Below are 12,747 nucleotides of genomic sequence, written 5' to 3' on the forward strand. Positions count from 1 at the left end.
GATATCACATAACGCTATTAGGATAGTTGAAAGCAATAATATTAAGGCAAATATTATCAACTTAATATTATTGCTTTCAACTAACCTAATACAGTTTAGTGACATTTGTAGACATTGTACATTTAATTAAAGTCAACGTGTCAGTTTTTTCAGTGTAGTCCAACCGTTTAAAAGAATAATAACTGTTTTTTCTTAACAACCCATCTATATTTAACCAAATCCAAATCTGTTGCTTCACCTTTGTATTCAACCTTCTCTTTAGAATGACTCATTGTTCTTCTTGTACAAGTCTCTAAATGAATATAAGGTTGAATAAGCACATAGAGATTCACGCAGACACAACTGCTTCAAAAACAAACAAATAATTAAATACGCAGGCAACACATGGAACAACAAAGACAAAAAATAAATGACCAAAACGTCTCAAGCTTTTGACAAAAGTCATTTCCATCGAAGAACACTCCCAATCTGATTTTGAAGCTCAATGGGATAGTAAAGTGGCCTATTGATTAGGGAGGCATCCATGGATTTACAGCCAATTGTGACAATCAATATTTCCTTGTCCTGTCAAAAATCCTCAGACAAGAAATTAAACCCCTACTTGCCACCCCTAGACTCATAAAAGTGAGTTAGTGGTCAACAGCTGACTTGTAAAGATAATTTGATAATAAACCAATACATGATGGTTGGAGAAAGGTCACAATGTCACACAATGTTCCAGTGGTCACACTATCTCTATCCATTCAGAATCTTTGATAACTTGATGGTCGCCATGTGGATGTTTTCAATGAAAGTATCATACATGTAATAGAGAAATATTATTGTGCTACTGTGTCTGCCATGATGATAATAAGGACATTATGCCTAGCTCTATCAAGCATCTCCATATTGTAATGTTAGCCGAATTACCATTGATGCATACAGCTAATAGGCTAAGACTATTAGCTGTATGCATAATAGTGTTGACGGCCATCAAAACAGCATCAGTGCAGCAATTGTCCAGTATCATGCCAACACTAAATTAACCAAGCTGCCAGAATCAAAGTTAACTAGAAGAAAGACATTTGCACTTAGATCACCACTCTCCTTAAGCATAACACAGATATTGGGGAAATAACACTGAATATTTATATTCTGTAAATAGTCATACTCTTAATATAAAAAGTATTGCTGTTAATAATGTACACATTTTGTTCGCAAACATTGTTAAAAAAGACGTAATGCAGAAAAGCTAGAATAAATGCTTAAATATTGTGGTGGTGAATTCCTGCCTTCCTGTGGTCACAGTGAGTAAATACAACTGCATTCAACAAGCAAACACAAATTACAACACACACGTAGTTTGGTACTGGGACTAATAGACCACTGTACTCTACCCATTGGTCAGACACAATGGTAGCATAGTATACATTTCATATTTTTAAAACCAAGAGAAAGGTTGCCCCGAACTGTGACCACTGGAGGGCCACTTGTCATACAGGCAGAGATGTATAAATATGCACTGTTCATAACTACAATAATTAGGAATACATTAATCTGTATCCCACAATAATATATGAGAAGATAAGAAGAAGTGGACAGTGAGAACTACGGACTTTATACAAAGGGTCAGGCTCAGAGCCCCCCTGAACCCTTAGGGGCCCTGGACCTGCCCTTTCTGTAATCCATTAAAACAACTAACTATAACTATGCCTACTTTATCTATAACTAACGTATAGTTCATCAACTGCTACTGCTATAGGCTAGTAGTAATGTATAACTGCCCATGTATTTCATTTAGCTAACCAGTTAAAATGTGTTTAATTTCTTAAATTAGCCAAAATCAGCCTTATTGACTGCACCTGTAGGGGAAACACATTCCCGCCCCTTTTTGCACACGGCACAGGTAACATCGTCTGTTTTATATGTTTACTCGAATTTAACCAACTTTTCAATGTTCATCCGCGACTACTGGAAAATAAAAACAGACACATTTAGAAAAAAGATAACCCTGATGTTACACAGTGGCAGAAAGTGGCGCGATGCCACTCCTCATAACTAACTAAGGGCCACATTTCCCCCCTCAGCAGTGAGACGGGATGCTGCGCTGCAGGGAGAGCGCCGGCTGCAGCGGTGGAGGCTGACTGAGGAGAGACCAAACCAAAGCTCCGTGTACCACGACGCACAGCTCCGACGGAAAGCTCCCTGAAGTGGAAGGGAACGGTTTGGTTTCGCTCGAGGGGGGACGAGCTGGTCACCGAAAGAAACAATGTCTTTGTATTGCAATTTTTTTACTTGAGGATGTACCGTTTACGCTTGCTAGCCAGATAGAGCGACAGAGACGAGGACCCGGACTTGATACTGTTAATACCGCTGCCATTCCGCCGTTTGGGTCGGGAGGGAGAGACACTACCGCGGTCCCCGCTGCTCGGATCACCTGGGAGAGAAAATAAAAACATAGAAGAAGGCAACGACTTTTATTTATTTCCGTGAGTAAAGTATTTTACTTTCGTGTTTCCTTTTTTGTCTATATATTGTAATTGAGCCACAGCTGTGTGAGTGAATGCAGGTTGTCCAGAGAGACAAGTTCTCCTGGCATTGATGGTGATGATGATCCTAATAATACCTCCTGATACACATCTGAATAGTTTGTATGGTATCGTTTATCTATTTATGACGTTTTTGACTGACAACCCTATGTTCTTCAGTCTAGCTCTTGTCTTCATGTAGCCTAGTTTCAATAACTTCTGCCTTTTCCTAAAAAGTGACTGGGGTCAAAAGTACGCATGTGGCTGATGGAGCTTTTATGTCAAGATGCCCATCACCAAGTGTTTAATGGAAAACATATTTGCAATTTATTATGCCTTTGGAAAATAATCACAGGTTTCAGCACAAATAATTTGATTCCTGCACTGAGCCCACAGCAGCCTTGAAAAGAGACACTTTGAAATGTATTTACACTGAAGTGGGGTTGAGGTCTAGCTGCTTTCGATAGGAGCTCAAAGAGATCGATGGAAAATATCTTTTTGTGTAAGAAAAACAGCTTGCCTGCTAGGTCAGAGGCAGGTCTTTTTTTTTGTTTTTTCTGAGTGCATCTTTGGGTTAGCAGAGCAGGAACATCTAACACTTACCACACAAGTAGACCCACAGGAATGATCTAATCAGAGATATGCTAAGTTCCCAAGCTCTAATTTTGCAGCTTGCTGCGGTTGAATGTTTAGTATAATGCTATCATCTGTATGTGCTGGTGACAGTGGGGTTGTGCATTGTGGCTCGGGGGCTTGCAGGCTCTTGTTTGATCTTCTTAATTTGGCTTTTTCAGGGCTGTGTTTGGATGATGCGAGGGGTATTATTAAGCCATTATTCATTTAGGAATATTATCTATGATTCTTTTATTTTTTAAGTTTGTGTGAATTTATTTTTCCATGACATTAATTAGCCGATTGGTGGCAGATAGAGCAGAGTATGCCAGAGGAAAATTCAACCTTTTTAAAAGTGTGTCTGCTGTCAGTAAATCCCCCTGCTGCTCTTTTAAAACAGGTCCACTAAGAAACATTGTACTATTTTAAGGGCAGTTACTAATTCAAAGCCACTAAGTATGTCACTACAATATTCAAGACTCCTGAAGATTTAAACCATGAACCTCTGGACTAGTTTGTTTAAAAAAAATACAGAAAGTAATTTGTGCATGCTTCGCTATATAATTTGACACAAATTATGCTCAACTATAGTGGTGCTTTGGAAACATTGCTGATGGAAATCTCACTGATATAAACATTATCACAAAACAGGGCCGATAGAAACCAACATGTGGCTTAGAGGCTGACATTTCACAAGAAAACTAAATGAAAAATAAAAAGGAAGGTAAAACAATGTTATAATTTTTACAGATTTAGTTTTTGCTATTTTAGGAATTTAGATACTCAAACTATCTTATGACGTATATGGCAGGTCATGGTGTTGACTTACACACACACACACACACACACACACACACACACACACACACACACACACACACACACACACACACACACACACACACACACACACACACACACACACACACACACACACACACACACACACACCGTATAGTATAAAGTGTGTGTGTGTGTGTGTGTGTGTGTGTGTGTGTGTGTGTGTAGAAGTGAGAGTGATGCACAGAGGAAAGAAGCCTATAGTCTTTTTTGCTTCAAGCACAATTCCATTCACATCCTTTGAAAGACTGCCAGTGGAGCACATCTATACTCGATTGTTATGTCACATACTGTACTGTAGTTGTACTATATGGTTTGCTACGGTACATGTACGCATTCAATATTCAATTTCGCTCCAATGTAAAGACAATTCTAGCCGGATCAGCAAAACATTTTTCCTTTTTGTTTTCTTACACACACAGCTCTCTTGACTTTTTGTCAGGTCTTTTTTTTTTTTTGACACAAAGTAGTAAATGGTTTCACTGTGAAAAAGAGATCTATGATCTCAATGGGACCAATCTGAATAAATAAAGGTTTGAAATGAAATGAAAACTGTAGCGGGGGGCACAGTAAAAAACTTTGATTAAGTACGTCAGCTTTAAAGTCATGTCTCAGACTGCAAATGTTTCCTGTTAGTGTTGCACAGTGCAGCATCCATTAAGACTTAATGATGGAAGCCTTACTTGAAGGCATGCTTGTGATTTTAAATGGGCCATAATTTGCCATAATGTTAATCTAGATATATATTTCATGAAACTTAATGTGCTTAAACGATTTTCATATGAACCCCCTTTCACCGCTGACTTTAATTCCCTGGGATCATCTGAAAATGGTCAATCTCACCATGAGACGTATAGTTAAAGTCGCCAGGCAAGAACCCAATCAAAAGTAGCTTCACCTGCATATCAGGGGAATTGATGGAGGAAGTGAACAGCTGTGCTTGTTTCTCTTGGCACAAATTAGAGGTTACCCCTATCCTTATCGGATGTAAATCAGTTATTTGCTTGCAATACATGCTTTCAAATGTTTGTACATCCACTTTGGGGCAGGTGTGATATGCAATGCAAATTAGTAGATTGGCTAACCTTGATGGGAATCAAAAATGTCTGGAAGTTACAGCTGTCCAATCTTCTTAAATGAAATGATTATTGACATGGGCCAACGGCATGGGTTTTAGAGTATGACTAATTGGAAATGACAACTCTGGTGGAGGCCCTTGGGACACTTGAGAAAAATGCATACCAGCACTGACAAGAGACAGGCTAGAGATAGAAACTGTCTCACCAAGACAATGGCACCCAAGGGAATCCTGTTTTCACTGACACATCTGAGACTAATAGAGAGAAAATGGAGATCCCATTCGAACACACCACAGTTGTCTGTTGTTCATACGCATGGACCCCATGTAGCAGCATTAACTAAATCTCTCTGAAAAAAAAGGAAAAACCCCCAAAGTTGATAATCCAATCCTACTTGATTTCACCTAAGAAATCTACATTAGATGTAATTGTATTTGTGTTTTTTTTTTAACTCTAATTTAAATCGCGTTGGTAAAACAAACATTTTTTTCTTTCTTTTCTTATCTTTTTAATAGAGCTCCGCACCATTCATAAAGAAATAGCAGAAGTAATGCCAGAAACCAATAGGTAGCTACAAAATAAGTAACTTTTTGATATATGAAGGAAAATAAGAGAAAAAACGTTATATATATTTGTATGCAAGAGGACAATAAATATGTTCACAGACAGTGACACACACAGCACAGGCTGTATGAAGAACACAGAGTCAGTAAACAAAGCACATTTGGTTTATTCCTATACGACGCTGATGAAAGTGAAGCTAGGAACTGTGTGGAAAATTGCTGGGCATCTTGAAATCAGTAAACAACATGTTTGCTGTGTCCAGTGAATGCAAGTGTGTGATTTTACTCTCAAAGAGAAAAACAGTGACTAAGAATGTAGGATCTGAGCATCGTTGCCTGGTAAGAATTGAGATGACACATGTTTGTTAGATTAAAGACATTCTTTTCTTCTTAAGAAAAGTTGTTGATGTTGACAGTGGCTGACCCTTCCTTGGCTGCCTTCCTATCCAGCACTTTGTTTGTTAGGCAGGCCCGCTGGTTTCGCAGAGTCTGGAAGACAAACGTCCCCCAGGACCCATCTGACAACTTAATTTATATAATTGCTTGGAAGCATCTGCGTACGAAACACTGACTTTCCGCACCCTCCTCCACTTGTCACTGTTATGAATGACTGGGATTTGATGTCCAATGAGTCAAACCGTCAATCTCAAGTCACTCTGGTGTTGTCACACTCATCTTCAAAAAGAAGCACTGTTAATTTGATTACAGTTTTCCATCCTTCACAAGGAAAACAGCTCCTGCCAACATCTTCATCCTTTTGCTGTTTTTGTAAGTGTGATCCGGCTCCTATGATGCAGCCAGCTCATTGTACAATGAGTCTTAGCACCATGACAAATGTGTACATGAATGTTAACCAGTAATCTAATTAAGATGAGTGACATGACCGCATCAGCGTGTGTCCTTTCTCTCTTATTTTTTTTTTGTTGCAGTTTCCTACTACTTCGGTAGTAAGCAGCTAATCTAAAAGGCTGAAAAAATGTGTTTTTGTTAGCTAATGTATCCCATAGCCTCAGGTTGGTTAATTATGCGGCCACTTTAACTGTTTGTCTTTGTTCTGTCCTCCTCATTGTGTTAACTTGGCACAAGTCATCTAAAGATACCTGCAGGCGCCCTCTGCGCCACTGCCCCCAATGGTGCTTGTAAAAATGTTAAAGGTTATTAATTACATGTATGGTACAAAGCAATTGTCATATATTAAAAAAAGGAAAGCATGCACAGCACTGATTAAAAATACGTGGCCCGTATTTGTTACGATTTGGCAGTTATATGGACAACACATTATCTTATATCTCTAAATCTCAACAGTGGCTCCATTTGCACACAATATTTCTGCCACCGTCACATTACTCATTTGTTGTAATAGGTGGTTGTAGATTTGATTTGTCTCTGGAAATAGTTTGTCAGTGAAGTGAGCACCGAGTATTTGTGGAGATGATGGTGATGGTGGGGTAGAGCCGGGGGATGGAGTGTTTTTCAGTAGGCAGCTCCTGATTTTATGTGACAGTAAAGGGCCTTATCTTCCAGGGCCACGATGAAGCACAACACTCTTTGATTTCTTATCTTTCCTACGTCTAACAATCTCATGCTCTAGACAGATTAGTGAGTTGAAGGTCTAGAAAATGGGCAATGTGGTTTCAGGGGAGTTAAATGCAGTCAAATGCGGGGCCTGAGGCCATATCTGCATCATGCTGATGGTACAAAATGAAAGATTAGCTGAAATTACTCGCGTACTTTTGACCTTGAGGTTCAAGAAAGTCGAAAATTACGATTCCTCAAATGGCATGATTTTTTATAATTGTTGCGTCAGTAAACAAAACAACATGTAGCAGACGGTAAATAGGATAAAAAGGGCTGCAAAAGAAGACACATAACATGCAAGGCTTTTGCAGGATCTTTAGTTACATTTCTGTCCCCTTATCTTTGCAAATATTTTTGTGAATAAGTCAGTCTCTATTGTACTCTGCATTCATATCTGCTTCTCAATACCTTAGACAAGGCATTGATTCCCCAAAAGATTACGTTTTGTGTGTTTTTTTTAGACCACTTAAAATGTATTGGAGCCCAAACCATTCCTTAACAAGTCTCTCTCGATGTCTGTGTTATCGTAATAGGTGGGACCTCCAAAGACATAGAGTAACGGCCCATCTACACTACAGGCATCAAAAAATCTTGATGCTGGGCGTGTCTGAAGCTTGGCGATTTTTTGCGACCAACAACCAATCACATGAATCTCCCGCCCCCGACATACAAAGCAATAGCAATGTTAAAACGAAGTAAACTGGATATAAAATCCCCAAACAGGCGAAAACCTACCAGTTTCACCCACTGTCTCTGTCACCACCCTCCATGCCTGGTTCCCCCGGTTTGTATCCCGGTAAATAGTTCTGGTCGTAAAGAACCGGGTGATTTGCTACCGTAATTTCTCGTTTGGAATGAGGAAATGAACTGGCTCTCCCAGCTTGCACGCGGTTTGATTGGCTAGCGCTTGTATTGGCGGGATTTGCATAAACGGGATTTGATTGGCTGATGCCAGCTTCTAAAGCATCGGGAGCATCAACAGTTGAACATTGCTCAACTTTTGATGCTCACGATGCTTGCAAAGCCATGCTCCGCTCCCCACAATGCAGTTCGGCGAAGATTCAAAATCTTCTACGTCACCCCATTCAAATGAATGGGCGAAGCGTTGAAAGCATTTTTCGATGCCTGTAGTGTAGACGGGCCGTAACTCCGGGCCAGCATCAGCAGTGTCGACAGAAATCAAAGGCACCTCGAGAGATCAATGAAATGTCACGTAACATTTGCTATCATACCCGATTATGTATAATTACCTTTTTACAATTTGATCTTTAACCCTAATGAAATTGTCCTTAGGCCGTGTTGTTTAACAATCCTCATTGCTACAGTAGCTCATTAACGTGACATTGCTTCTTAGCCTCTTGTAAAGGCATGTCCTTAAACAAAGCGCTCGCATTTTCCTTGCAGATTATGTTCTCTATAATTAACTGGATCTTACATTTTGTTTTGTTTCATCGTTTATGTGTTTGTATTGGAATCAATTCTCACACGCCTTAGCACCTATGGTCTGTGTGTTCCTGTTGGATTGAATGCGTGGAAACAACTGATGAGAAAGACGTGACTAGTGCTGCGTACCTGGACTCACATTCAGGTTCAGGTCCGGACTCAAGTCCAGAGGTTCAGGTTCAGGTCCGGACTTATAAGTCCGGACCTGAACCCATGTCTTGTGTCAAGTTGTGTGAGTAACTAAAGTGAACTTATTGTGAGCTAATTATCAATTTAAAATTAACAATAATCAACTCAAATTCAAACTCATCAGGTTTATTGTGCTCTCTTCCAGCTTGTGTCTACATTTCTCTACAAAGTACAAATGTAGAAAAAACACTTTTTGCCACTTAGTCTACAAATGACTTATGACAGCAACTACAGTGAACTACTACAAAGTTCAAACATTTATTTCATTTACCAAACTAAAGTAACCAAACAGTCCCTGAGCTGACTGAGCCTAAATCCCTAAAACGTTGCTGAAAGGTAGAGTGTAGAGTAGACTATACGCATTACACTGTTACACACCTACTATACAGTATAGGCTAAACTGTAGTGACTGTACAGTCAGAGTGTACTGTACTGTCTGTACATGTATTTTCTACAACTCTACATGTGTACATTATACAGTACATACTACATACATAGTGATGTACATACATACTGTTAGAAATTAAAATCAATGTTGATATGGCGTAATTTTGAATTAAATACACTATTTAATTTAAATCAGTTTTATTCTGAAAAAACCGGAAGTTCACACTATTAACTTAACTAATACTTTTATTCTGAAAATTCTTCACTTCCGGTTAGCATTAGCATGTGGCGAAAGGCTACGTTTTCAAACCGTGAATCGAAGGTGAAATTACATGTGATGTTGTACACTGAGCACACTGGGATTAGCACTCATTTATTGACGCTGAATAACGTTTATCAGGGAATGTTTAAATAACAACAGACACTAGAATATACGTAAATGCTAGTTTTTTTGCGAGTCCAAGTACCGGTTCCCGACGTTCCGGTTTTAACCGGACTTGAACCGAAACTTTTTACAAGTCCAGTACCGGTTCGGCTTGCCGGTACGCAGCACTAGACGTGACAGACTGTTAAAAACCTTCTTATTTAATAATATCACATCTTTCCAAACCTTTTTGGAATCCATAAAAAGTAACCAGCCCAAAGTCAAAATGTGGTTCAGTACTTACTTTAGTCCAGGCCTTCTTAGTGTTCACTAACTCATGGTGAAGATGCACAGTGAAGTCTCTTGTGACCCAGTGGGCACTTTTGAAAAGAAAGCAGGACTGCGGCATCGTACATTAACAGAAGGAGTGTTTTAGGGTCACCTTTCTTACAGCACTAAGCCGTGCATCCTGCAGGCTCATGATGAGTTGTTACGTTCCACTTTCATGCCTCCTTTCTCCCGGGAGATGAAATGGTGGTATCTGTCAGAATGAGCTGCTATGCGTAGCTGTGCCTGTGCAGTTCATCGCCTTGTGACAAACACTGGATGTAATCTACCAAACTGAGGGAGAATCATTTCCTCAATATCGTTCTGTTGTGCCATGAATGGATAGTGATTGATTTCACGTTTTCTACCGTAGACTTTCTGATCAATCTGATGCATTGACTCTACAAAAAGTGAATCACCAACTTAATGTGAGCTGGCAATGTTTAGCAGAAAATGGCATCAGGAATACATCAGTATACAGAATGCATTCCTTATACAAATTGAGGACTTAAAAGCGGTAAAATGTCCCCCAGATATTAGGATGATGTAAAGCTTCATTAGGCATTGAGATAAGATAAAATCACTGATGGATTTTACAGGAAATAAAGAAAAGAAAGCTGCTCGATGGAGCTTTTAATCAAAGCTAGTATTGTGTCGGGAGTGCTGATGTTTGCCTTCACACAGCTCCTTCTGTCAGTTTGCTGTGCATAGCATCATGGCTGCAGGGGAAACATAATATCAGTATCAAACGCTGGTTTGTGTAGTCACGGTAATGGCCTGTTACTCTGATTTTCTAAGTTATTGCTCTGCATTTCATGATAGCTCTGCCATTATTTCAATATGCATAGTCATTTATTCACGATGTTGACATTTTAATTCACAAGTCAAAGCTCGACCTTCCTTGTAACGTCTCTCAAAATGATTGTCTCTTATTAAAACGATAAGATAAGCATCCTGTGACCAATGGGTGAGAGGTTACTGAATTGTCTCATTCTCCTGCAGTCCGGAAGATCAATATATGTAATAGTTAACTTAATGGGAGATTAATGGGAGACGTGACAGCAAGGGATGTCGGCATGAGATTGTTAGCAGCAGAAAAGACAATACATTCAAGCCCATTTCAAAAATGTACCTCAACATTGCAGATTTTAAATGCTTCAGCTGACTTGCTACATTCTAATCTGAGCCTTTGATAAGCAGCTTCCCATTGGTCAACTGGAGGTTTGTAATAAATCAGCTTCTTAAAACATCTGCTGCACAGATGAGTATGGTGGTCTGGAACAGATACATATGTTGTTAGATGCAGTATAGTTAGTTTTAGAATTTGAAGGAAAGAACATTCATGTTGAGGTCTCGACTGGTTTGGACCCCTCTCTTCTATGTTGTATGTGTTATCCTATTAGAGACAAATTGGCATCAATCGTGGTTAACCCTTTTCCATAGCACTTACTGTATGGTTCAGATGTGTGACTGTGCTTTACATGTATTTCACAGAATGATATGAATATCAAATGTGAATAAGTCTGGAGTAGCTAGACTTACTGTAGGAGTGCCGAGAGTCGAATATTTAAGATGCCCTATGGAGTTTTTGTAAGCAAACGCAAGTTTACGTTCAGTGTTACCAGGCGAAACACATTATGTGTATCCTTAAGGTCTAACAAATGTGACAAGTGCATTTGCTTCCTCGTGAAACGTATATAATATACGATATGCCATATTCATTTGTATAGACAAGGGGGAAATAAAGGCACAGTAACAACATTGCAAGGTAGTTTATGGCATGATTCAGGCCTGTACTAAAGATCAGCAGGACTGCAACTTACAATTATTTTCTTTAGGTTTACGATTATTTGACAGATGACTTTTTTGATGAAGTTTCCAGGTCCAAGGTTAGGACTTAACATGTCTTGTTCTGTCAGTCAGATACCCAAACAAATTCAGCTTCATATGATAAAGCAGTTTAAAACCAAATACTTAATTTATTAATATTCTTTCGTCAATGGACGCATTGCTTAGCTTAAAATATGAGTAGGACAATCGGGCTCATGTTAGGGCAATTAATCGTATTTTAATCTCGATTGGCTTGCAACGATTACGAAAACAATGCAATCAAAATAAAACAATTTATTCTTTTAACATTTTTAAAATGTGTATTGTGTTTTCAGTTGAATTATACTGAAAGTTCAGGGTAATCTGTTAAAAACATACTGTTCACATTTTTTTTTTCAATAAATGGATGTTTTCAAAGTAAATGGATAACCGTTTTTAATAATCGTGATATCAATTAGTGACTACAATAATCGTGATTATGATTTTTTTCTATAATCGAGCAGCCTTAGTTCATGTCTCCTTCTACTCCTTCTTTATGGACTTTATTCTAATGTAGCAGTAACCAACACATTTAAAGTATGGAGAGAAGAGTCCTTTTATGGAGCCTTGTTATGTCTTAATGCATTATAGTTGTGTTCTAGTGGGTTAAATGTCCAGTTAAGTTTCTTAACTGTGGTAACATGTCTTCAATTCCAACTGAATGCTTTGGTTTTTATGTGATTTGAAATGAGCTTTTGTTGTAAATACAGACAGAAGAAGAGTTACATTTCATTTAAGTTGATTATGTTGTGTTTGTTTCGCTCTAATGTAATGGCCTAATGTTTAGGTCTAATGCAGTTTGAATGGGTGAGCCCTGTTTTTGCATCTTAGAGTTTAGGATAAAGATGTCTTTGTATTTACATGTGTGCATGATAATCCCACTCACCTTAACATAAGTTGTACATTACAATAATCAATGATTTAAACAAAGTATGTAAAATGTCTATCCCCAAATCAGTTGTTCATGTAAACCAGCGAGCAGCCTCACC

The 12,747-nt window shown here is 38.7% G+C and overlaps 1 protein-coding gene across 4 annotated transcripts in view; it reads left to right on the forward strand.

Annotated features, from left to right (window-relative positions):
* The first annotated feature begins 1,851 nt into the window (after positions 1-1,851).
* cntn5 (contactin 5) overlaps positions 1,852-12,747 on the forward strand; it is a 204,024-nt gene continuing 193,128 nt past the window's right edge. For 3 of the 4 annotated variants that reach the window (XM_034098159.1, XM_071205105.1, XM_034098160.2), the window contains exon 1: positions 1,964-2,468. The gene's annotated coding sequence lies outside the window, so the exon portion shown is untranslated. Of the gene's footprint in view, positions 1,886-1,963; positions 2,469-12,747 lie in introns of those variants that run through there. The other variant, XM_034098158.1, reaches the window with a different exon arrangement.

Source organism: Pseudochaenichthys georgianus, chromosome 13 (assembly GCF_902827115.2).
Source record: "Pseudochaenichthys georgianus chromosome 13, fPseGeo1.2, whole genome shotgun sequence".
NCBI lineage: Eukaryota > Metazoa > Chordata > Actinopteri > Perciformes > Channichthyidae > Pseudochaenichthys > Pseudochaenichthys georgianus.